The sequence below is a fragment of the Condylura cristata genome, unplaced genomic scaffold (assembly GCF_000260355.1).
Source record: "Condylura cristata isolate star-nosed mole 26May11 unplaced genomic scaffold, ConCri1.0 scaffold00014, whole genome shotgun sequence".
Taxonomy (NCBI): Eukaryota; Metazoa; Chordata; class Mammalia; order Eulipotyphla; family Talpidae; genus Condylura; species Condylura cristata.
Genome location: NW_004567115.1, coordinates 40,665,593 through 40,688,891, shown reverse-complemented (window position 1 = coordinate 40,688,891; position 23,299 = coordinate 40,665,593). Strand labels below are relative to the sequence as shown.

Below are 23,299 nucleotides of genomic sequence, written 5' to 3'. Positions count from 1 at the left end.
AACGTTCTCCAAAAGTAGAGTCAGCATACTTGGTTACAGCATAAAATTCAGAGAAATGCAAATGGCTTTTCATTTCAAATTAGTCTGTTCTGTAGATTCCTTAATTTTGTTTCGTAAGAAAGTTGAGCTAGTGTTAAATCACCAGGCATCTCTGATTCCAAGGCAAAATATATTACTGCTGAGTGGCAATATTTTTCTCCTAAATATTGTACTGAATTCTTGTTATGCATATATCTAAAGAAATAAAATGCTGTGGTCTGTGTCTCAAACATAAAATAAACATACAGTATCTCAAGCATAATACCAAGTTCATCATACATGATTTGTTTAATGATGGATATCTAGCTCCACATTTGAAATCTTGACATCTTTGAAAAATATGTACAAAAAGAAACTAAAATTTCAATTGGATCAAATGTATATTTAAAACACTTGGGAAATAATCACAAAGTAATATTTTTTTTTTTACCTTAGGTAAAAGATTAAATAGGTACTCTAGTCAATTCCAATATACAACAACATAAGGATGAAATTGACTAAATTTTCTCTCACAATGTATGATTAATAGGATAGCTTAGTTCTCCCAGGAATTGAGAAAATGATCTTCTAATTGGCATTTTTAGAGTTAAAATAAAGCCAAATTTTAAAATACTTTTATGGCTTATGATTAAATTTTTGCAAAATAGAAAAGTTCAAATTTTAAACATAACTGATTTTAGCACCACTTTCATTTAGTCTGCCGAACATATCTTCACCCTCTAAATACCTCTGTATTCTGGATTAAAAAAACCTATAATTCCTTAAATACAAAATGAAGACGAAAAATTCCTGTTTTTTTTTGTCATATTAACAATTTTAGAAAATTCCAATTGAGAAAGAATCTAAAGTATTCCCTTGAAGAAACTGAGGTATAGTAATTTATGTTATATCATTACCACTTCATGGACAGTTATACAGGACATGTTGGTATCTCTTTGTTACCACTTTTCAAATCAAATATGCATTATGTTTCAAAGAGTATTTAAAATACTTCAGTATTTAACAAGCATACAACATTAATATGCTCATTTAATATATACCCCAACTTCTTTTAAGGCTGTAAATACCAAGTTAGAGAGCCAAGAGTCCTCTTAACAAACTCTCTGGACAATGTGGCTAGCTAGCATAGTTAAAGTTATTGCAGATGACTGAAGATAATATAACCAAATTCCTTTTACAGTAATGATGTAATATAAACCATTTCCATCATTACAAAGCACTTGTTACACATTTTTGAGATTTATATTTGTTTTCTAGTATGTTCAATTATTTGGATTACCACAACCTTCCAGTTGCTTCCATATGCTAATAGCTTATACAGACCAGAAAATGAGGTCTTGGGGAACTTAATAGCATCTATAAATATAATGATCATTGGTTTTATGGTCACTATGACAACATTCCTGGATTTTCAATATTGCTTCCATCTGTTGACTGGCAGAGAACACAGGAAGGACAGCCTCAGTTTGTTATGAAACAAAATGGTAATTTGTGTTAAATGCTTACCATGTGTCAATTCCTGTGCTAAGTTTTACATATATGATCTCATTTATTCCTAAGAATAAAAATATTCCTAAGAATAAATAACCTATGAATAAGAATCCTAAGAATAAAAAAAAAATTAGTTTCATTATGTCCGTATCAGTGGGTGGAAAATTCTGTGACAACTTCCCCTCAAAACAAGTAACCCATATTTTTCAAATATTTATCCTGGTACAATTTCCTTCTCAGTGATTAAAGTAAAATATTCAAATATGAATCAATATATGATATATAGATATCATCATTACTATGCCATATAAATGAGAAAAAAAATTGAGGTGTCATTTTTCATTTATACAACAAATGGGGATATTTTTGAATGTTAAGTATTAGAATCAAAGTCACTTTTCAAGAATGTAATTGAATTTGGATGGGGAAATAGTTGCTGTTTTACAGTTTCTCCCCACAGGACATTTATCTTTTGAGAACTTAAAGAATCAAAACTTAAATAATAATTAAATGAAATACCAGGTTTACTGCTTTTATTCTTAGAGAAAGACTTACCACTCATATATTTGTGGGAAAATTTCAAAAACTTTAGGAGCAAAAATATTTCATTTATAAACTAGTAAAATATATTTCTTTCTATTCAATCATTTTCACTGGGAGGGGATGAGGAAAGCGAGAAGGAGGAAGGGTGGAGAACGACAGGAGTGAGAGAGCGTATGTGTGTATTATGCTACTGGAAATGAAGTTAAATCAAACCATACCTACTGTAAAGAGCATATAAAGATGTCTTCCCATAATTTCCCAGCATTTCTCAAGCTTATATTAAAATACAGTATTTTACATGTAAAAATGTAAAATGCTACCAAGAATTGGATTTCTTAGAAAAAATAAAACCTAAAGTTACATTCCATTAGGAAAAAAACAAAATGGAGTTTTTATATAGTGCTTGCTATTCACTGATCTTAAAGAGTGGAAGATCATCTAGTAGTTCAGCTTCTGGAAAGCTACATCAAATAGTAGGTGTCACGCACTGACATTTATAAGCTTGTTAATTACTGTTTTAACCATTTACTGTGATTATAACAGAGGTGCACACTTCAAGAGGAATGTGGAGGGAATCACACTCTCTCCTGGTCACCTCCTTTCTTCCTTACTTGCAAATTTAGCTGACACATTATAGCAGCAGAGACAGTAACAATTGGAAAAGAAAATGAGCATTTTCAGGTCAGAGAGACTCAAACAAGGGAACATTTTTATAAAGGAGGAAAAAATACAGACTATTTTGGAATCATGTGAGTTCACAGGAAGTAGGGTTCACAAAGCACACCTGTAATTACTGAGTTAAGTGTACACACACACATTTATACATACGCACACACCCCTGTGTCTTTTCTATAACTATATGTGTGTGTGTGTTTGGTTTAGATTGATTGGAATACTAAAATATTAAGAAAAACAAAAGCACTAACACTTTTTCATCTGTTCTTTCAAAGAACATTTCCTGCCTATATATAATTTACATGTGTTCTCTAGGTGTTTAAGAAGATTCTGTCATATAGAATACATAGTCACAAGCCACAGTAAGTGCAGCGATATATTAAGTACAACTATACCTTATATACAACTAAACATATAGCTGAACACTTGCATATATGTGTATAAATTACATAGTAATTATATTTTATATTTAAACTTTTTATTTGTGTGACAATTACAAACTTGCTTTCACCTGGCCTTGTTGGGACATAGAAAATAATACCAATATTTGATTGAAGCGGCATTACTGGCCTCAAAAGAACAGGTTTGTAAGAAGTAAGCTGATACAACACAATATGCATATACCTCCCAAAATGGGTATGAGAAGAAGGCTGATGTAATATAAAGTAACTGATATATTTATTGAATTTTTAAAAACAAACACAAATTTGGCAAAGAAAACATGTACATTCAACTATGAGTCCTCACTTCATTTTTCTTATTAAGGTTTCTACTCTGATTAGATATCCATTATCTAAAAACAAAGCTTTCCAAGATCCTAGGGTTATCATTTTGTTGTTCATTAAGCTCCCTTTGTCAGGGCAGAGAGAGATAAGATTCCTGAGAGCAGAAAAGAATTGTCCTATCTGAGGATGCTTTTGTATGTCCTCTTGGGGTTGAATCCTTTTGATGGCATTTTTATTTCAATGTGCCTGAAATGAGTTTAGGAAATCTAAACAAAAATCAAGCCAATGCCCCAACCTTGGCCGCCAAATATTATCAAACCTTGGTAGCCTTTAGCCCATTGAAGAGAATCATTCCCTATACAACTGATTACAAAAGCTGTCATGTGTTAAAGTGGAGAGGGAAAAAATTGATCAGAATGTAATGGCGGGATGTACATTGAATAAGGACATTAACTCATTAAGGTCTGCCCTAAGAAACAAGGTTGACTATGACAACATCTTATTACCATCTTACAGTGGAAAGAAAGACACTTGAAACTCTCCAGATAAGCTCTGAAAGAATCAATTCAATTATACTATTTCATAGAGAAGATGAACAGAACAACCTCAATTGCAAAACCCCAGCTGGTAATATCAACTCAAATTACCACTTAACCGCATTCACAGCTTAGCATTTATCTCAGAGCCTTCAAATAGCCAACCAAGGAGTTGTCTGGCAATTACCCAAAAAACTGAGGCAGCAGCTTTGTTAAAAATTTTAAGACATTACAAAGAGGAATAGGCTAGGGCATAATGCACTGTATAAGGTGATTAAATATTTATAGGTTGAATATGTATAAATATATATATATATCAGTGATAGCGTATTTGATCATTTTTAGCATAATCCCATCTCAACACTAAAATCCTTTCAGCAATTTTCACAAAATGAAGCAAATTAGGGCAAGGGAAAAAAATCAGTGAAAACTGCATGAATGAAACCAAATAAGAGACCCTCCTGCTTCCTCTTTTGCATCTGTCACAGACTTCCTACAGACGTTACTAGCATTTTGAGGCTATAGTTTTATCTTTGGATGCACTTTAACCCATGTTGAAATTAGTTATTTTGAAGATATGGCTGAATAGCGCACTTTTAAAAATGTTACTGGTAAATTTGCTTCTTTTTTGAGAATTTAATTGATCTCCATCTGCTCTTCACGTACCCTTGATGTGTTTGTCCAACTGCTGCAGAACCAGGCCATATTGTGTTGTCACCTTGAAAGTGAGCCACACCGGCCGCTGATGTGTGTTAAGCTGCACACTTGTCTGCTAATACTCCAATTGATCTGTCTGTATTTCATAAGGATTGAGTAAGAACACCCCTGTCTATTCTATAAAAAGTCATTCACCTATAGAAAAGTCACTATGTCCGAGGGTCAATATTCAATGACCCATTTTGGTCATAACTCAAACCACTTGATCAGGTCACCGACATGATTATTTACCAAGTGTTAGTATGGGCCTCAGATTTCATTTCTCTCTGGGCCTCCCTGATGACCTGGGGGGTTCCGTCTTAGTTCTATCACACTGTCAATGCTGTGACCTGAGTTTGATCCCCAGCCAGGAGCTAACTCACATGGTGCTGCAGACCTCTCCTGTATCACCCGCTACTCCCCTCAGCAGTGTATTTCAGTCAGTCTACCTGTTCTGTTCCCCACTTGTCTCTAGTGAATCCTCTCAACCCCACACCTCTGGCCTACACCCCAGTGTTCTATGCATAAATACATCTTAAAAAAATTCCTCTTCTGTTTCTGGTCAGTGTATCAGAAGCTAAAATTTAAATAGCTATCAAATAACCTTAGATTCCCTCTGTGATTTCAATCTGAGTATCAGACAAGTTGGCAGTCTATGTTTTTTTGTTTTTGTTTTTTGTAAGCTGATGTTTAGTTTATTCCTGTACAATTTGTTGAAGAAACTATGTTCCATGGTATTGCCTTGCACCTTTGTCAAAGATCAGTTGAGTATATTTGTGTGGGTCTATTTTGTGGCTTCTGTTCTGTCCCAGTGACTTATTTGCCTATTCTTTCATCAGTATCAAACTGCTTTGATTACAGTAGCTTTATAGGGAGTCTTGAAGTTTGATAGTGACATGTTTTGAAGTTTGTTCATCATTGTGTTGGGTATTCTGGGTCATCTTTCTCTCCACATAAAATTTAGAATTATTTTTCCCATTATCCATAAAATAATTTTTCTTGAAAGATTATTCAAGATGCTACACAAACAGTAGCTTTTCACTGTGGAAAATCAAGCTTGGAACGTGTCTGCCATTTAAAAATGTCTAACTAAGCTTGAAATTTAATAATTCCAATCAGTATTTTACTGAAAATCAATGACAGATTTTTGTGTGATAAAAATACTTCCATTGCCAAAATTTACAATATTGCAAATTATTTTTTAGCTGTACTATATTTTATAGGCTCGGGTACTATAAAAATATGTATATATGACACTTTGTGATCTATTTTACCACATTAGTTTAGCTGTGAAATGATCAGAATGTTGACTTAAAATGTGGCACGAATGTAAATGTAAATGTGTTCTTACCTCCTACTCTATGTCACCCAAATGCTAAGTTGCATAAGGGGTTATAACACTGTTCTATTTCAAAATATTATTTTAACAAATGAAGCAATTTATCACTAAAAATAATTTTCCCAGTGACTCATGAGATAATAGCCCATTTTCCTATTAAAACAGAATACAAAAATTATTGTAAGATATATTTAAAAAATATATACTCCCATTCAGTTTATATAAACACTTCCCACTTTGTATCAATTTTCTGAATTTTTTCCCCAAATCAACTCTCCAGATCTTTGTTGGTGTTGTTAGGGTTATATTCCAATAAACTCATTGTCAATTAAAAATATTCTAAGTCAGAATGCATTTAAAACACCTAACCTACTGAACAATAAAGCCTCAGCTCTCATACCTTAAATATGCTTAATTAGTCATCAGTTGTTGATGTGATGGAATGTAAAGTGCAGACAACACAGTATGCTGTGGACATCAGTTGTTTACCCCGTTGACCAAGTGGCTGATTGTGGCTCCAGTCACCGCCTAGCAGTACAAGAAAGTACAGAATCACACACCACCAGCCCAGTAAAAGACCAAAAGTAAAAGTTTGAAGCGTGGTTTCTACTAAATGCACCTGGCTCTCAGACATTAAGCTGAAAAACGATAAATTAAGTCATCCTTACTTGGCAAATTTCTGGATTTTTTAGTCTTCTAGTAAAATGATCTGACAATACATTTAATTTGTTTGCTGCTTATCACTTAAGGCATTTTTTTCCACCCCTACAAGGATACATTTTTTTCAATTTTTTTTTTTTTTGCAGATACTATATAAGATCCTAGCTATTGCTATTCACTTTTATGAAACTTTATAAAATACTAGATTAAATATAGCATATCTTTAAAAGGTCACTGAAAAATATCACAAGTTTTTCTTTAGACTTTGCTTGCTTCATGTTATGCTAGTTATGATGACTTCATAGTAGCTTTAACTAATCTCTTCTTGCACAAGAAAAAGGACAAGTTTAACTGCTAATGGCTGACAAAGTAATATATTTCTAATACTCTTTTAGATGACACATCTTTATATTTTACACTGTCTTTCAATATAAATTAATCGTGATTAATGAATTTCATGGGCATCTATGAAGAGTCCCTCCTGGTGTGAAAGTACAGCTCTGTCATTTTCTTCTTCTTTGCCTTAAATTCCGGTTACTTTTTTTTTTTAATTACAACATACTGATCAACTTACCTTTTCCCAAACTTTACTCAAAACCAGATAAACTAGCAAAATCCATGCATTCATTTTAACCATCTGTATATTTATTAAATGATGCCACAACCAGATTAAACTAATGAATCCTGATGCCACTGAGGATTCCTCCTCACAGTGCTCTCACTATTCCCTGGGGAGACCCCCAGTCTTCTCATGGATGTATTAGATCAGACAGAGAAAGCACAAAAGGTGCCTTGGGTTAAAATTATGTTAAGCAGTAGTAAAACTCAATAACCAGAGTCTATTCAATTAAATAAATAGGAGAGCTTGATACTTTCCTCGTGTAGCTCAGAGTGCTTTTGCACACACACTCCACAGCACAAGTGACATGAAGTCCTCCCTCTGACTGTCTCAGTCTCTCACAGACACACACACACACACACACACACATTCCCCTTTACTTACACAATCATTTCCTAGAATGCCTGTTTTAGTAACATCAGCTTTCTCGCTCCGCTCTTATAACATTCTCACCTTCTGTTTACACTCAGGCTGTTCCTTCTTCCTAAATTGTTCCTTATTTGCCTATAAAAACCCTTCCAAACTTTTCAGCCTTTCCTCATTCCCTAGCTTTCTAAAAAAGCCTCTGACAGCTCCCCTCAGAAGGATCTTCCCTCTCATATTTATATGACATTTGGAGACCTCAGACCCTACTTGGCTAAGTTTCAAGTATGTTGTAACACTCTTCCCAAATGAAGAAAACAGTCACATTTTGTTGAAAGTAACAAATACCTATTAATTGTTCTCAACTTCTATTCTACACACCCTGGGATTTTCTGGTGTTTGAGTTCAGTATATTGTTCTGATAATTTTGATTCTGATTATTTTCTGATATATGATGATTGTTAAGTAAATAGTCTGAAAGCTTTTGTGTTAGGCAATATTTGACTACCTAATCCACTAAAAATATTCTATACTTTCAATATTATAAACTCACATTGACATGCTGCTTTTCCAAACAATAGAGGTGATTTTATAAAAACATGCTCTAAATTATTCTTTTAAGATAGAAATATGAATGCTGCTTGAGCTGACATACTTAAATTGCTTATGTATCTAGGTGACTTTTTAATATAAAGAGAAAGCCATGGAACATTTAAATAAATTATCAGCTACACTCATTTAAGCAGTATACTCAATCATACCTATTCAAACTTATTCTTTCTGCTTCTGACAGCAGAAACAAAAGTATTAGTACGTTAGAGTAAACTTTAATGCAATATTTTTTTTTCTGTTTAAAATACTATTCACTAGTTTTTTACAAGTGTCATAAATCCATTGAGTTAGCGCTTTGTTATGACTGTTTCTACCTTCACACTCGTAAGTGGCCATGTTCATGTCAATCTCAAACAAAAGCAGTCCAATGATAAAATGGGTTTACTCAGAAACAAAGTACAGATGAGAAGGCACATTGGAAGTGTATCTGCGGTGAGACCCATGTTCACTTTCATGAGTTCAGGGTTAACACCCCTCTATAACCTCCAGAGCCTCTCTGCTCAGTACTGCAGTGAGGAGGAAACAGTCCCTGACTCATGAAAGGCACGCGGCGCCTGTGGTCTGCCAATTTGGGTATGGACACGCCCTTTCTCGCCTTCTGACCTTACTGAAGTAGGGTATATATTCATATTCACACTTACCTCAACCACCCTTGGAAATTCAACTTTTTGTGTGACACTGCAAGCTATTTATCTTCTAGGCTCTCCCGCTAACTGTTTCCACACTTTGTAACGTAAGCTTTCAATATGTGATAGACCCCGTAATCTTCATCCTCCATGCCTGGAGCCTACCTGCTTGTCCATGAGTCTACATAGTGACTATGTGTTATATATCAGGAGGCAGAAGTACACAATGGTCCCATTCAATGGTCAGTTTTTAAACGTATAGGGACAAATTACTGAAAATCTAGACATATATAAGTCAGAGGTGGAGGCAGACTCGATAACCAGCAGGGATTCTACTGAACCCAAGAGCAGCAAAACTCATGAATTGTCAACAAGAACCCATGGATAGCATGTGCTCATATTTTTAAAACTCCATAACATTTATTTAATGAACTTTAAAATTCCTGAATCTCAATCAGAAAATTATTAGAATAGTTTAAAATCTATGGGATAAATTAAGTTCATAAACGCTCACTGCATTTCTATGTCAGACACTGTAGAAAATTAAATAAATATTTCCTTTTTTAATGATAAAAGACATGTAATAAGAGCATTAAATTAATTGCTTAGTTTTACTTAAATAAAATCATGTGACTATATTTTTAGAAAAATTCCCTGAAGAATTTTAGAGAGCTTCAGAATGTGCTAGTGAAATTCATTTGAATAAGTGGGCTCATAATACTTTTAATACAGACTCTTGAAAGACACTAACCTTTTAACACTGTCTAAAGATGATTTTCAATGAGGCTTAATTTTAAAAAAATTACATGTAAATAAATCAAAGCTACATAAAGCAAAAGAAACATTACTTTTCAATAAATATTGTTGATTTTTAGTTATCAGTACAGAGACAAGTAGCAATATAACATCTATAAATCCTAAATGAGTCAAAATGTAAGTAGCCTTTAAACATTATTTTAAACCACAAAAAAGCAAAAGAAACTCCATTCCATAAGAAAATAAAATGCATTTTTGATTTCTGAAGAATTAAGATACCATTAAGACAACAAGAACATGCTAAGGTCTTGTTCAGATAACCTTGCCTTCATAAATTCCTTTCCATTTTTTTTGTTGCCTCAAAGCAAAAAAAAAAAAAAAATTGAAATGAGAGGGTAAAGCTATCAGCCTCCCATTACTTAAATTATCTCCTCTGCACCATGTTAAATTCCTGTTTCCTAACCCCATTAGGTTTCCTTTATCTTTTACATTCCCTTATATAAAACAGGTGTTCCACAAATATTTCTTGGACTACTGTAATCTGAATACAGAACTGTTTCTGAAGATACAATGTCCTAAAACCAGAATGTAGAAAAGTAAAGGCAATGATAGAAACATTATTTTCTCAAGTAGTACAAATGCTTTTTTTTTAAAATGAGAATGACATTTTAATGTAATGCATGTAAGAGTGAGGAACTGATTCTATACGCAAAAGGAAACAGAAAATTATTTGCTCATCATTAAAGAAATGTTCATTTTCATACAACTTTTGTGCAACTATTAAATTACTAACAGTTAAGTTAAACCCAGTGTGGTGGATGAAAACCTACAGATCATGGTGAGTGGCCCCATTGTTCTGAGAACAAACTGACTGTGTGTGATGACCAGTCCCTGTTCCAAGCATAGAGTCATTTTGTAAACAGCAACTGAATTTAGTGGTCTTCATGCCCCAGGGTTTTCAAAGGGCTGGTGGTATCCAGCCCTTATGAAATTTTGAGACTGATCAATCAAGGATCTCTTGTTGCAGACACAGTAAGGAAAAATCACAAGGAATAGAAACAAATGTGAGGAAAATAGAATCAAAGGAAGGGTGGGAACACAAGGAAGGAATCAGAGTGAGAACAGCTCAGTTGCAGACACCATTTTTTTAAAAATTCTAAACAGAAGTAACAAAAGCGAAATCCCCACATATTTAGATTATTTCACTTTTCTATCGTGAATCTGACAAGTTCATTACTCCTAAAAGTTTAGAAATACAGCCTCAGATAAAAATTAAAAACAAAGTAGTGTCAAGCTCAAACCATATGAAAAATTTCTTTTAAAAAAAGCTAAATGAAGAGCAAAATAGCTAAAACAGGATTCTTGGATCTTGAAATTATGACAGAAAGTACATCCACAAATCATATCAAAATTATAACTCACGTTTTTGAAGTTAGCTGAAAATCATGACAGCCTGAAAATGAAAAAAAGAAAGAATAAAAAGTTAGCTAAAAGAACTCAAATATAAAATGTTAACACAAAAATGAAAACTAAACTGGAAGTAAATCCAACAGTTAGCACCTTAAGAAAAACAGAAAAATATGATCTCATAATAAATATGTAATAAATAATTTTGAGAAAAATATCAAATATTAAAACTAAACAAATAATACTAACATAACTATGAATACTGAAAAACAGACTTATGGGTGAAAGAACATAGTATGTTCTGACTATATACTTCAACAACGCCGGCAAAGTTCAACTGTTAAAAAATGAAAGAGAATGGGAAGAAAATTTGTTAAAAGAACAAAAAAGTGATTGGAAAACTATATCCCTTCATTACAGACTTAGGTGAACATAAGGAATGGCATTTTGAAGTTGACTGCATTCACTCCTTCATTTAATATGTATTCACTTAACTCATAGTCAATAAATATGTATTCACTTAATTCATATTCAGTAAACATTTACTAAGATACTATTGCATGACTGACATAGTATTATACTATTTATAGTGATAAATGCAATATGGAAAATATAATCATTAATAAAAACAAGTATAAGCCTTTCCCCTTGCCTTTAAATATCACATGACCTCATGTGAATGGTATCAATCAGATGTCCTTTTACCGATGGTAGATTGTTTTCCCTTCCGATGGTAGATTGTTTTCCCTTCAGGAGTAAGCTGTGAGAACTCCAAGGCAGAGTCCTGCTAGCTAGCATTTCTAGTCATTATGGGTCTGGGTCTGTCTCAAATGTAAAATATCTATGACATCTATGACGAGTTATTTCCAGGCAGCCTCATAACATGAATTAATATGTAAACCTGAGTCCCAAGAAACATTTTTTTTTAATCCTTGAGACGCTTATAACTTTAACTTCCCATTCTTATCTCTAGTATGTTAAATAGTTACAAAATAGATCACAAGTTAATTTGAGTTGTTTAACAAAACTGTGTAAATATAATTGTTCAAACGGAAGAAAAAAAAGATTATATTGTGTCAGGAAAAGTAGGCTTGGAATTGGGGATGGATAAGTAGGATTTTGAATGACTAAACCAAGAAATAAACACATTATATAAAGTACTCATGGAAGGTGCTAATGTGGAGATGTTTATGCACTTTAATTTAAAATTTTATGAACCAACAGAGCTATTTTGAAAATGTACATTTTGACAAAAATGTACTTTACCAGCTTTAATATAAAATTAGAGTATTTATTCATCATTCCTCAAATAAATTCAATTCTACTTATTGCCTTCCAGTCATTACATTATTGTCAGGTTATAGTTATGGGTATTATAAAAATAACATTTTGTGAGTCGGATAAGGACTTATGTTTAAATTGCATCTTATAAATTTTTAGTGCTCCAGGATGAAAACAAAAATCCTAATTATTGAAGTATGCTTGGATAGTTGTCACAAGAAAATGGGAGAAAAAAAATACTCTGATTTAAAAAAGAAACAATGTTCACCAAAAATATCCTAAACTGTAGAGATAACTTATCCTAATTATAAAAGATTTCTTTTGTCATTTTCTGCATTCGGATAATAGAGAAGGAGCTATGGTAATCAGCATTATTAAAAAAAACTGTTTATAACTGAATTCTTCATTTATAATTTCCAGAGAGAGAAAACATTTATGATTTATTCCTAATTTCATTTTCTGAATTTTGCATTTTGTTTCTTAAAGTGACCCATCTAAATTGAAAAGTTTCTGGATCTACAAAACCTGGATCTCTCACCATCATTTGAAAACGGAGCTTGATGTGATTTATTGGAAGGACCACTAATCTCTGAAGTATTAGGTTGCTCAACCAGTCTGAGAAGAACCAAGGAATAGGGGAATTTTCTCCTGTATTCCACCATAGGGATAAAGGGAAGAGATAAGAAGTGGGATATGAGAAAAAGGATTTTAGAAGTTTCAAATGTTGGACTAAGCAACTGGAAGTCTTGGGATTGTCATCTTAAAGCATGGGAAGACTACAAAGAGCAGCATGTTTAAGCAAACATTCAGGAGTTCAGTTGTGAACATGTTACCTTTAAGATATCTATTAGGTATGGGGTTTCAAGTAGTTCATTTAGATTCCTAGACAGAGTTCGAGCTGAACTCATACATTTAAGAAGTACCAGTTGTGGACGTCATTTGAAGCCATGAGACTTGAGAACCAGAGCAGATATGGAGTCTGCACTTAAATTTGTGAGTTTTATTCTTAGGGGAGAAATAGAGAATAAAGGAATACATTTGAGAATCATCAGCTTGGACGCTTTTTATTAAGTCTGAATGAGATCAGGCAAAGTGAAGGTTGATAAAAGAGACAAGTCATCCACACTGAGTGCTGGGCCACCACCCTTTAAGCTGGAGGGAATGAAAAATAACCAAGCTAGGAGAACAAGGTGTCAGGGTAAATAGGCAGTTGTGGTATTCTTATGCCACACCTCACGCCCCAAGAGGCTGTGAATCTTTCTCCCTCAAGAAGCTTTCTGGTGATAAACTAGTAAAACTAAACGGGATTTATTCAGCAACAAAATGACAAAAGAGACAGGCAGAAAAAAGTGGGTACATCATAGCCCCACTGGCTTGTCTCTTTGGAGTCTTCATTTTCGGGCCCTCGGACAAGAAACCATAGCTCAGCTGCACAGGGAAAGGAAATGAAGAACTGTGGGGATTATGGGCCCCCTAGTTGGTGATCTGAGCTCGTGGGTTCTTTCTAGCCTCCCACGTCAGAAATAATTTGAATGAAAATCTGAGTATGAATATTGACAAAAAAAAATACCAGTGTGTTGATAGAAATGATTAAAAAGAAAAGCTCAGTGCAGGAACTTAAGAACAGAGTTAGTTGCCTGAAGAGTAGAAGGACTTCTGGGTTCTGGGTGACAGGACAGAGAGCAGAGTGGGAGGACACACAGGGGCAACTTTCAGTGCTTGGTCCCTGCTTGTTCCAGCTTTCTTGGTGAGACAGGAAATGCAGACATAATGAGAGCAGGATGTGGAGAGGTGAGAATTTTAAGGAGACAAGAAACAAGCAACAGCCATCTAGTCTCTGGCTGGAGCTACTCAGGCAGGCACTCAATCAGTACAAGGAATGGCTTGACACTGGAAATCGTCTGCTGCCAAACGTTTGTAGGACCCCTTTGATACATGAAGTACAGACCCCTTCACAGAGTACATTCCAGAATGAAGTATAAAGCAGAAGTGTTTGTATTTGCATTCAAAACACAATTAGAAAGGAAAGCTATTTTTCCCTTTGTAATTATAAAGAGACCCTCACAAATTTTATATAAGATTCTGCAATTTTTACCTAAGTTGTGCCTCTTGAAGAAAAATACATGAAATATTTAAAATGCTAGGCCTCAAGGTCACCACTGAACATTCTTTTTATGTGGAGGGGCTATGTGTTTCCACTCAGCATTTTTAATTTGCATGTTTGTTAACCTCCCGACACTGTGATCCTTCACAGGAATAGCTTCGATTTTAAGTAGTTTTTGAGAGCAAATTTTTTTCCTTCATACAGGACCATCATCCTCTGATTAGATACTGACAGTCATATAAAGTTATACATAAATATAGATGCACATGCATACATATATTTTAAGTATCCATCATAACCTCAGAAGAAAAAGGCAGTATTTGCCCATTTGAGAATGCTAGAAGCATCCTGTATAGTGGATATGAAGAAGTCATAAATTTATAATATGAAGCCATTGTGGCTTGAGGGATAAATATTCAGTACCTGGTATTACCTGATAAAGTCATACATATGTATAGCTCCATTTTATGTGATAATTACTAAATCTAGCTTAGCATCTGCTTTTTCCAGATAAACTGAATTTATTATTTTGAATAAGTCAGTCACAATAATTCATAACATTGTGAAAAATTGGCTAATAAAGAGGTCATAAGAAAAATTTAAGGTGAGCAAGAAATTTTACTAGAAATTCCAGTCATCATATAAATTAGAATTGCCTTCTAACAATTTTTAAAAACTATCATTTGTGTACTTAAACTCCATGTTCTTCAAGAACAAAAACAAAGCTTAATCCAAAGACATCTGAAGGATTTCTGAACTATCCATTTTAGTCCTTGAATTTTAAAGTGACTTTTATTGTGTTTCAAAATAGCCAAGCATCTTCTTTCTACATTTACCAACAAATAACTGAAAATGCCTATTTATACTCAACTGCCTACCATCTAAAAGCAAGTGATAAGGTGAGAAGTGTATTTAGTAATGAAAAAGATAAGCTAAAGAAATGTAGCTAGTTGTTCAAAGATAGGGGTATAATAAATCCACCTCAACACCTATAGAATTCCTCTGCTTAGAAAGATCAGCTTCACATTGAAGTTTTGTTTCCTATACCATGAATAGCACATTCGTTTTCTTGATATTATTTAAGAACTTAGGATCACCTCGGACATCAGTATTTTCTTAACATATTTTCAATGAAAATAGTACTATTTTACTGACCTATATTGACATTCAAAATCCTAATTTGAATAGTGCTGTCATTGTTTTTCATTGTTCTTAATTAAGCTTAAAAGTCAATGTATAACTGGAACAGTAAAAGAAAGGTGCATATTCAGTCTTGAATTAGGAATATTCTTTCTAACCTAACAGCTTATCAAGAACTATTAGATTTTGCAATTAAAAAAGACTAATAGTAGAAACATTTTAACAGAAACCTAGAAAGGAATTTGTAATGTTTTAATGTATATGAGGATAAAGATATATATAGCCTTAATAGATAAAGACGCAAATATCATTAGAAATAATGAACACCCAAAAGCAAAAAAAAAAAAAAAAAGTAGAGAATTTAAAAAGTCTTAAAAGTAGGAATTGGTAATGAATTTATGTTCAACAGAAATTTTAAAGAACACAGTTGTGTTTACCTACTCACTGGAAGCAAAAATCCTTACAGCTGAAAATTAAAGTACACTGTTCATTTTGGGGTCTCATTAACATATTGCTAGTGATTGTGCAAAATGTCAAAACTTCTAGAAAAGTAATTTTTCTTTAGGTCAGAACTGGAGTACAGGGGCGGTGAGAGGCTTCATTCACCATAGTCAAGAGTGGGGGGCAGAACAGGCCGACTGACTAAGTACACTGTGGGAGTGGTGGGTGGGTCAGGGGGTCTGCTGGACCATTTGGGTCACATCCGGGGTGGGGATCAAACTTACACTAAAGTAGTTTTAGCTTCTTAGTGCCGTGCCACCAACTGTGCCACCAGGGAGGGCCCCAGATGCACATTTTTACCTACCTGAAATAAATGTGTGCACATACATAGTACATATACATAGCATAGAAGAATGCATTTTATGTTGTAGCAAGATGACTAATAATTTTGTCAACTATGCCGCTGGATATTTCCACCATCCTCAAACCTCTGCATCCCCTTCACTGACTTTAGAAAATGCATCCAACTTTAGAAAATGCTTCCAACATTGCAAAATTGTTTAATACTTATTTAGCTCTTATTTGCTTTTTTGTCACCTACTATATGCCAGGATGGATGTTGGCAAAGAGTATTGAGTTTGATGAACAAGCTTTTTGCCTTCATGGTTCACAGGGCTCAGTATGGAAATGGATTTTAGTTAATTACAAGCACAAGGACTCTGATGAAAGAAAAGTCTCAAGTGTCACAGTTAACATTAAAAAAAAAAAAACACAACTGATGCTGTGATCAGGGAAGGAAATTTTGCACAAAGAAATTTAACATTCAACAGAGGAGGTAGATTTGGAATTTGTTTAAAAGTTTTAAAGGGTGAAAGGCATGATGAGAAAAAAAAAAAAGGAAATTCTAACAGGAAGAACTAGTAGCTCTTGACTCAAAGGATTTACATAAGAAGAATGAAGGGAGACTTGTGTGCATGAACACAAAGAGGGAAGGAGGGAAAACAGAACCTGTGCCATAATGAGAGGCTCATACTGGAAGCCACAGGAAGAATACACAGAGGACTATGCACAAGTTATGGACATTTTTTCAGAACTTGGGAGACTAGTCAAAGACATTCATTCTTGTACATCAGTATGAAGTTATCATGAGTCCAGAAAATTGACTCTGATTTTGGCTAGTGTGATAGAATTAGGAATGAGGAGAGATCCATGTTTTAGAAGAGTCAACAGTCATATTTGCTCTTAAATGGTGGGGGCAATTAAGGGAGATTGTTATATTCAGGAGGAATCTTAGGATCCTATAGCAACTGCAATCGGAACACCGGATTAGCATTAGCTTTTAGTTCTTCTGAATGTAATTTTAGTTGAAGCAAGACAAAGGCACAAATAATCAAAAATTCCAAACGACATAGTTCATAAGACCCTACACTATGACTAAAATGCAGTAAAATTAAAAATCAAAACCAAAGAAGAATAAAACTAAAAAAATGAATCATGTATGGCTAACACTTGCGTTAAAGATGACAATACAATGGAAATTATGAAATATTTGGAATTAAAATCCACAGAAGTATTAGCTACCAAAAAATATGTGATGCACTATCAAAAAAATATTTAGAGGAAAACATAACCTTGAAAGCATTCATAGAAGTCCAGTCATATCAAAATTAATGAAACCCAACGTTCAAAATAAGCTAGAAAATAATTTAGAAGAAACAAAACTAGTACAAGTGAACACTAATGAAAGACAAAATAAAAATAAGTAATTAATAAAATTCATTGTTAACTCAAAATATAAAAAAGGCACAGAATTGAAAAGACTCATTAATAAAGACTATAAACAAAACAAATTCAAAATTAGGAAAGTACAAACATTTAGATAAGAGTTCTTAAACGATCATAAAACACATTTTGAAGCAATATATGGTGCTAATTTTTAAAACAGATGGAATACTTAGTATAGCAGAAACAAATTGTTTTACAAACTCTGAATATATTAAAACCAATGTATAAATGAAAATAATAAAAAATGCCATGAGGCCTAGATAATATTTTCAGAGTTTTGACAAAAATATCCAGATCATAATTTCCATCTTTTTCAGATATTTTTCACATGTTGGGAAAACAGATATAGCTAGTCAATTCATTTCAATAACCTATAGGACATTAAAATTAACCTCTGCTAAAGATAGTATAAGGAAATCAGGATGTAACCATCATGTGAAAATAAATGAAAAATCCTACACGACCAAATTTTTAAGCAACTATGAGTAAATGACCTAACAACAGAGGAACCTATCAAAACAGAAGCAATAGGTGTGTGATTTTCCTCCTCCATACTTTGCCTTAAAAAAAAAAAATCTAAAGGACATTGGCTATAAGACCCCGATTTATGACTCTAATGCAATAAAATTAGAATTTTTCAGAATCTATCAGGATTTGATGTCAGAATTCAGGCGAAGGGCATTAGGCCTTAGGTCATGGGGTTTTACGAACCCCTTGACTTGTTAGCCTCTCTGTTGGCTGGAATCTTCACATTCAAAGTTGCAGGGTGGAGGAAGTTTGGCTTCCATCCTGTCCCTACTTTAGCAGCATTTGTGGGGTAGCACTTGAAGCCCAGATCTTTTAGTTGAGCTGTGCTATAACATGGACAAACAGTTTCCAGCCCCGATCTCCCACATCAGCGTTCTATTAGGATTCACTGCCTCTAGTACTTGTCTTTTGCTGATGTCTATTGAGAAATCTGAGTTCCAAAATTATTCGCCTGTGAAAGATGTGTAAGGCCAAACATTTTTCACAGAGACCAGGCTGCACAGGAGTTATCTTTAGTAAATTAACTATTGCCTTTCAGTCTATTGACTTTGTTTGAAATGGTGGACTCTGGGCATCACAGCCCACTCTGTTCTTCCCTTGTAATCTCTGCCCATCACAGCCATACAAGGGTGGATGGCTGTTTGGTTATCTGAAAGAAAAGGCAAAGACTAATGCCTGACGCTCTCCCAATTATATGAAATGATAACATGTATGGTATTATGCAGTACTGTGACTGTTTATTAGAGGAAATCTGATTGTTCACATCAAGGCCCTGTTGGAGTTCAACACATTTGGAAGAGGCAACCCCAGATCGCTTAGAGGGCTAAGTGTTCAGGGAATGTAAAACTCTCCCACGTCTCCTCTAAACTCTAGGAAATTCTTGTCAACCTCTATACCAGGGAGTGGTTCAACCTGGCTTTCTCAGTTTGGAGAGTTTAAGTCCATGGTTAGCTTTGGTTTGACTCATAGAAATAGGTAGTACTCCCTTCTAGAGTATGTCAAGAAGCAGGTGAATTCTAGAAGCAGTGTTGTAATTCATCTACCATGGTATTGGAGAACATTAGTAATTGGGGAAATGATATAGAGTTTATAGTAACTCTTCTAAACTTTTCTGAGGTCTAAAACTGTTCTATAATACAGTTTATTAAAAAAAAGCAGAACTATTATTTAATATTATACCATTTGTTAAGAATACAAAAGATAAAATTTAATGAAAATACATTCTGGGATAGTAATAACTACACACACACACACACACACACACACACCATCCCATAATAAACTTCCATTTCCATTTGAGGTGCTCAAAACAATCCTCTTCAAGGAGGTCAGAGTAGGTCTTTTCAAGACACTTTAGCATTCAGAGAGGTTAATTTCTACCCTGCAGACTCATGGGAAACTTTTACTGCTGCCATATCTATTTGGAAGAATGAAAATTTGGGGATAATATCCATACTTATGATTATTAAACTTTCTGTTAGGAAAACCTATGTATAAGGCAGGGTAAACAACTGGTCTTTGTCATAGGAGTCATTCCCTTCTCATTCTGTGTTTCCCCTCCCCTTATCTTGAAACCCTAAGCCCATTCCATTTATTAACTCAGGGTAAATGCCACCATTTCCCCTCATTGCCTTTGGGACTCTATTGGCTACATAGATTCCCTATACATAACTACCTAAGTCTTTTTTGTTTCCTGCTAACCTGTCCAATCCTATTTGTTTACTCAACCTGCCCAAGACGAACCCAGTGAGTAGGGCAAATTTCCCCATATCCCAGGCACAAGGTATTATTTTTGTTCTCTTTGTTTTACTTTTATTCCTTAAACTAAAAACAAACAAACAAAAAACCAACAAGTTCGTATCTAAAAGCTCTGGCAATTAATCAAAGATTAAATGATTTGAAAAATCATTGATATGTGTACCATTACCAAATTACTGATTTTAGTTTTCACATCTACATATTTTAATTGCAATAAGGAATTCAAACAACTCTGATATTTATCTTAATAAGTAATAGAATGTCCTGGCAAAATGAGACCTGCTGTAGCTGTATTACTTTGCAGAACCTTTACAGTAAACACTAGCTTCTAATAAACTCCCTGAAATCAAGCAATAGAGACTGCAGGTTTTCAGATCCTAAGTGCTAACAGGTAATTTTTGTTTGTAAAAGAAATACTTCAAACAGCTGAAAGCCTACTAGTATACGATGATTTGGAAATAATATTAGCATGTATTTACACTATATTATGGGTAATATGCCTAAATCTCACTACTTCATCACCACAGGGTTCAAGGTTGAATACCCCAGAATTGTGGAAGAAGCAAAAGTGCTCTTTGTTCTCTTGGAGACTCAGTGCTCAAACTCACTTTGCAATGCAGACAGCAGAGAAGAGCTCTGTGGTTAATAGACAGCCATGCAGCTTTCTGAAGGGTTCTGAAAGCCTTTTCTAAAAAGGATAGTAGCAGGGTGCGAGCTTTATGTATAAGGAAAAAAAAGTGGTCTAGAGAATTGAGAGAAAAAGAACAGACTGGGAGTACTAATATGGTTATCCAGACACTAAACTCTGCAAAAGCGATAATGTGCTAATTATTTAAGACTGCCCTAAGTGGACCTGACAGGTAATTACTAATGGCATTCTCCTGGTTATGGCCTCATGGGGAATGTGGATAAGCTGATGCAAGTCATTTGTCTGAAAACATCTGGTTAAAGATCATTCTTCTCTGACTGTGCTGGAATATAATACTAATTAAAAACCAAAGGGATGAGTGTTTCTTTGTATTACCCAAGCAATACAGTAAATGGCCCCTCCAAATGTAAAGTTTGCTGTGGTGGTACAAAATTATCTTGTTTTGCTTGGTCTTAAAGAGATAGTGTCCTCAAAAAACATGAGAAAAGTCACGTTTCTAAGGCAAAATTTTGTGCATTTATAAAACCTTAGAGAAAACATATTTGCATTTATAGAGTTGGCTTCATAACCTTTTTGAGAAAGGTGATAGACCTATTTGCGAGGATGATAGAAGACTCAGTGACTTTTCCCACTAGCCACACAGAATGTACATATAAACATCAGCTCTTTATATAAACAATATTCTGGAGACCATCCACACTCCAAAATACAGGAAGGAATCACAAAGTAAAAAACGCTTATCTAATCATCTAATCATTTGAACACCAGCAATGATGACAAGCCATTAATACGTCTACTGATGTGTTTCTACAACCCTAGGAAATAGTGAAAAAATCAGCATGCTGCTTACATTATCTCAAAAATTTGAAATGAAACATTTATACACAAAATAGATCTAGAACCTAGGAAGTAGGATGTATCTTCAAGTTTTGTGATGGGAACATCATAAGGTACTAACAATTTTAAAATAAAGAGGGGTGGTGGGCTTCAGGAGAATATTTTAGCTTAAAATTAGAGATGATTGGGCCAAATTGTTAATGGGTATATGACATAATAAACAAAACTATATTGGGATATTTTAAGGAGCCTCTACAAACACATGTGTATCAGATTTTTGATTTTTTTGATATCACAACTAAGACAACTCTCTTAATATAGGAGACGAGGAGGGAGAATGACCCGGACAGGCATGGGAAGAACCCAAGGGACTATGGTGATGATGCACAGGGGAGCTGGTGGTAGGAATTCCATGAGGAAACTGTACGTTGTACAAAAATGAAGGATGATATAATGAATATATGTTAAAAAAATAAACATCACAATATTTAAAAAAAAATAAGATTACAGCAACAGAAGAGCAAATTTACAAATGAAAGAAGATTCTTCAATACTAGTAGAAACCCGATGTCAATACAAGTCTTTGTAGACTTATAGGACTAAACATCAGCCTGATCAGTTATTTCTATCTATAAGTATTTTATTGGCTCAATTAATACTGAAAATTCATTTATTTCATTTGAAGACGTTTTCACAGCTCTTGCTATTTGTCAGGGACTGTGCCAGGCAATAGAAATACAACAGCCGACAAGACAGGTGGAGACAGTGGCAGAGGGAGCTGCTCTGGGGTCCTGGTGCCAGCTTTTCTTAGCCTTTTTTGCACCACTTTGTTTTTCTTAATATTACACATACACTAATCTTACAGTTTCCGTGGTCCCTCTCCCACCTGAGGAGGAGAAAATTTGCCACTCCAAAATCAGCCTCTCATGGGTAAGGGTTATTTTGGGCAGGGTACTTACTTATTTAATTTTTAAGGCCAGGAGATGGGGAGAAGTTCCGTAAACCAAGTAGGGTTTGCCCTTTTGAAAGAGACATTTACATTTCTAGGGAAATCTTTATTTGTAAGAGTGTCTCTTTGTACCAGAAAAAGATCTCTCCTAACTTGTTCCCCACCATAATCTTCTTTTGACTTAATCTGGAGATAGTATTTTAGGTGGTTGCTTGAGCTTTTTTAGAGTTAACTCAATTTTCCTGGACTCTCTCTTGTGTAGAGAAGGAGGGTGTGTTATTACCTCCTGTTTAATTTTCTCCAGATGATCTAACTTTTATAATAGGAAGAGAAGGGAAGGAAGCCAAGAACTTAGGTAGAGGGAAAATTATTTTCCCTACCCTATACTTTCAAACTTGATGATCTTTGGAAAGGATTTACAGCACGAATCACCACCAACACCTACTAGTGTCTTCTGCCTAACTCCAACTTTTTAAATTAGCTCCCATTTTGTTTTTCATCCACTTCCCTATACTTTTAAAGTTCCCTAAATATCTCTTTACTTCTAACTACAATGCCCATTCTCTGGTCAATACTTTTTTTTTTTTTTTAAGATTTATTTATTTATGCATACAGTATTGGGGTACATGCCAGAGGTGCAGGGGTGGTGGGACACCAGGGACAGAGTGGGGAGCAGTACAGGCAGATCGAGGAAGTACACTGCTGAGGGGAGCAGCGGGCGGGTCAGGAGAGGTCTGCTG

At 34.4% G+C, this 23,299-nt stretch overlaps 1 long non-coding RNA gene across 1 annotated transcript in view; it reads right to left on the bottom strand.

Annotated features, from left to right (window-relative positions):
• The window catches only part of LOC105853602, a 210,935-nt gene that overhangs the window by 60,590 nt on the left and 127,046 nt on the right, over nucleotides 1–23,299 (bottom strand). The window contains exon 3 of the long non-coding RNA XR_001145427.1: nucleotides 11,103–11,133. This is a non-coding gene — a long non-coding RNA (uncharacterized LOC105853602). The remainder of the gene's footprint in view (nucleotides 1–11,102; nucleotides 11,134–23,299) is intronic.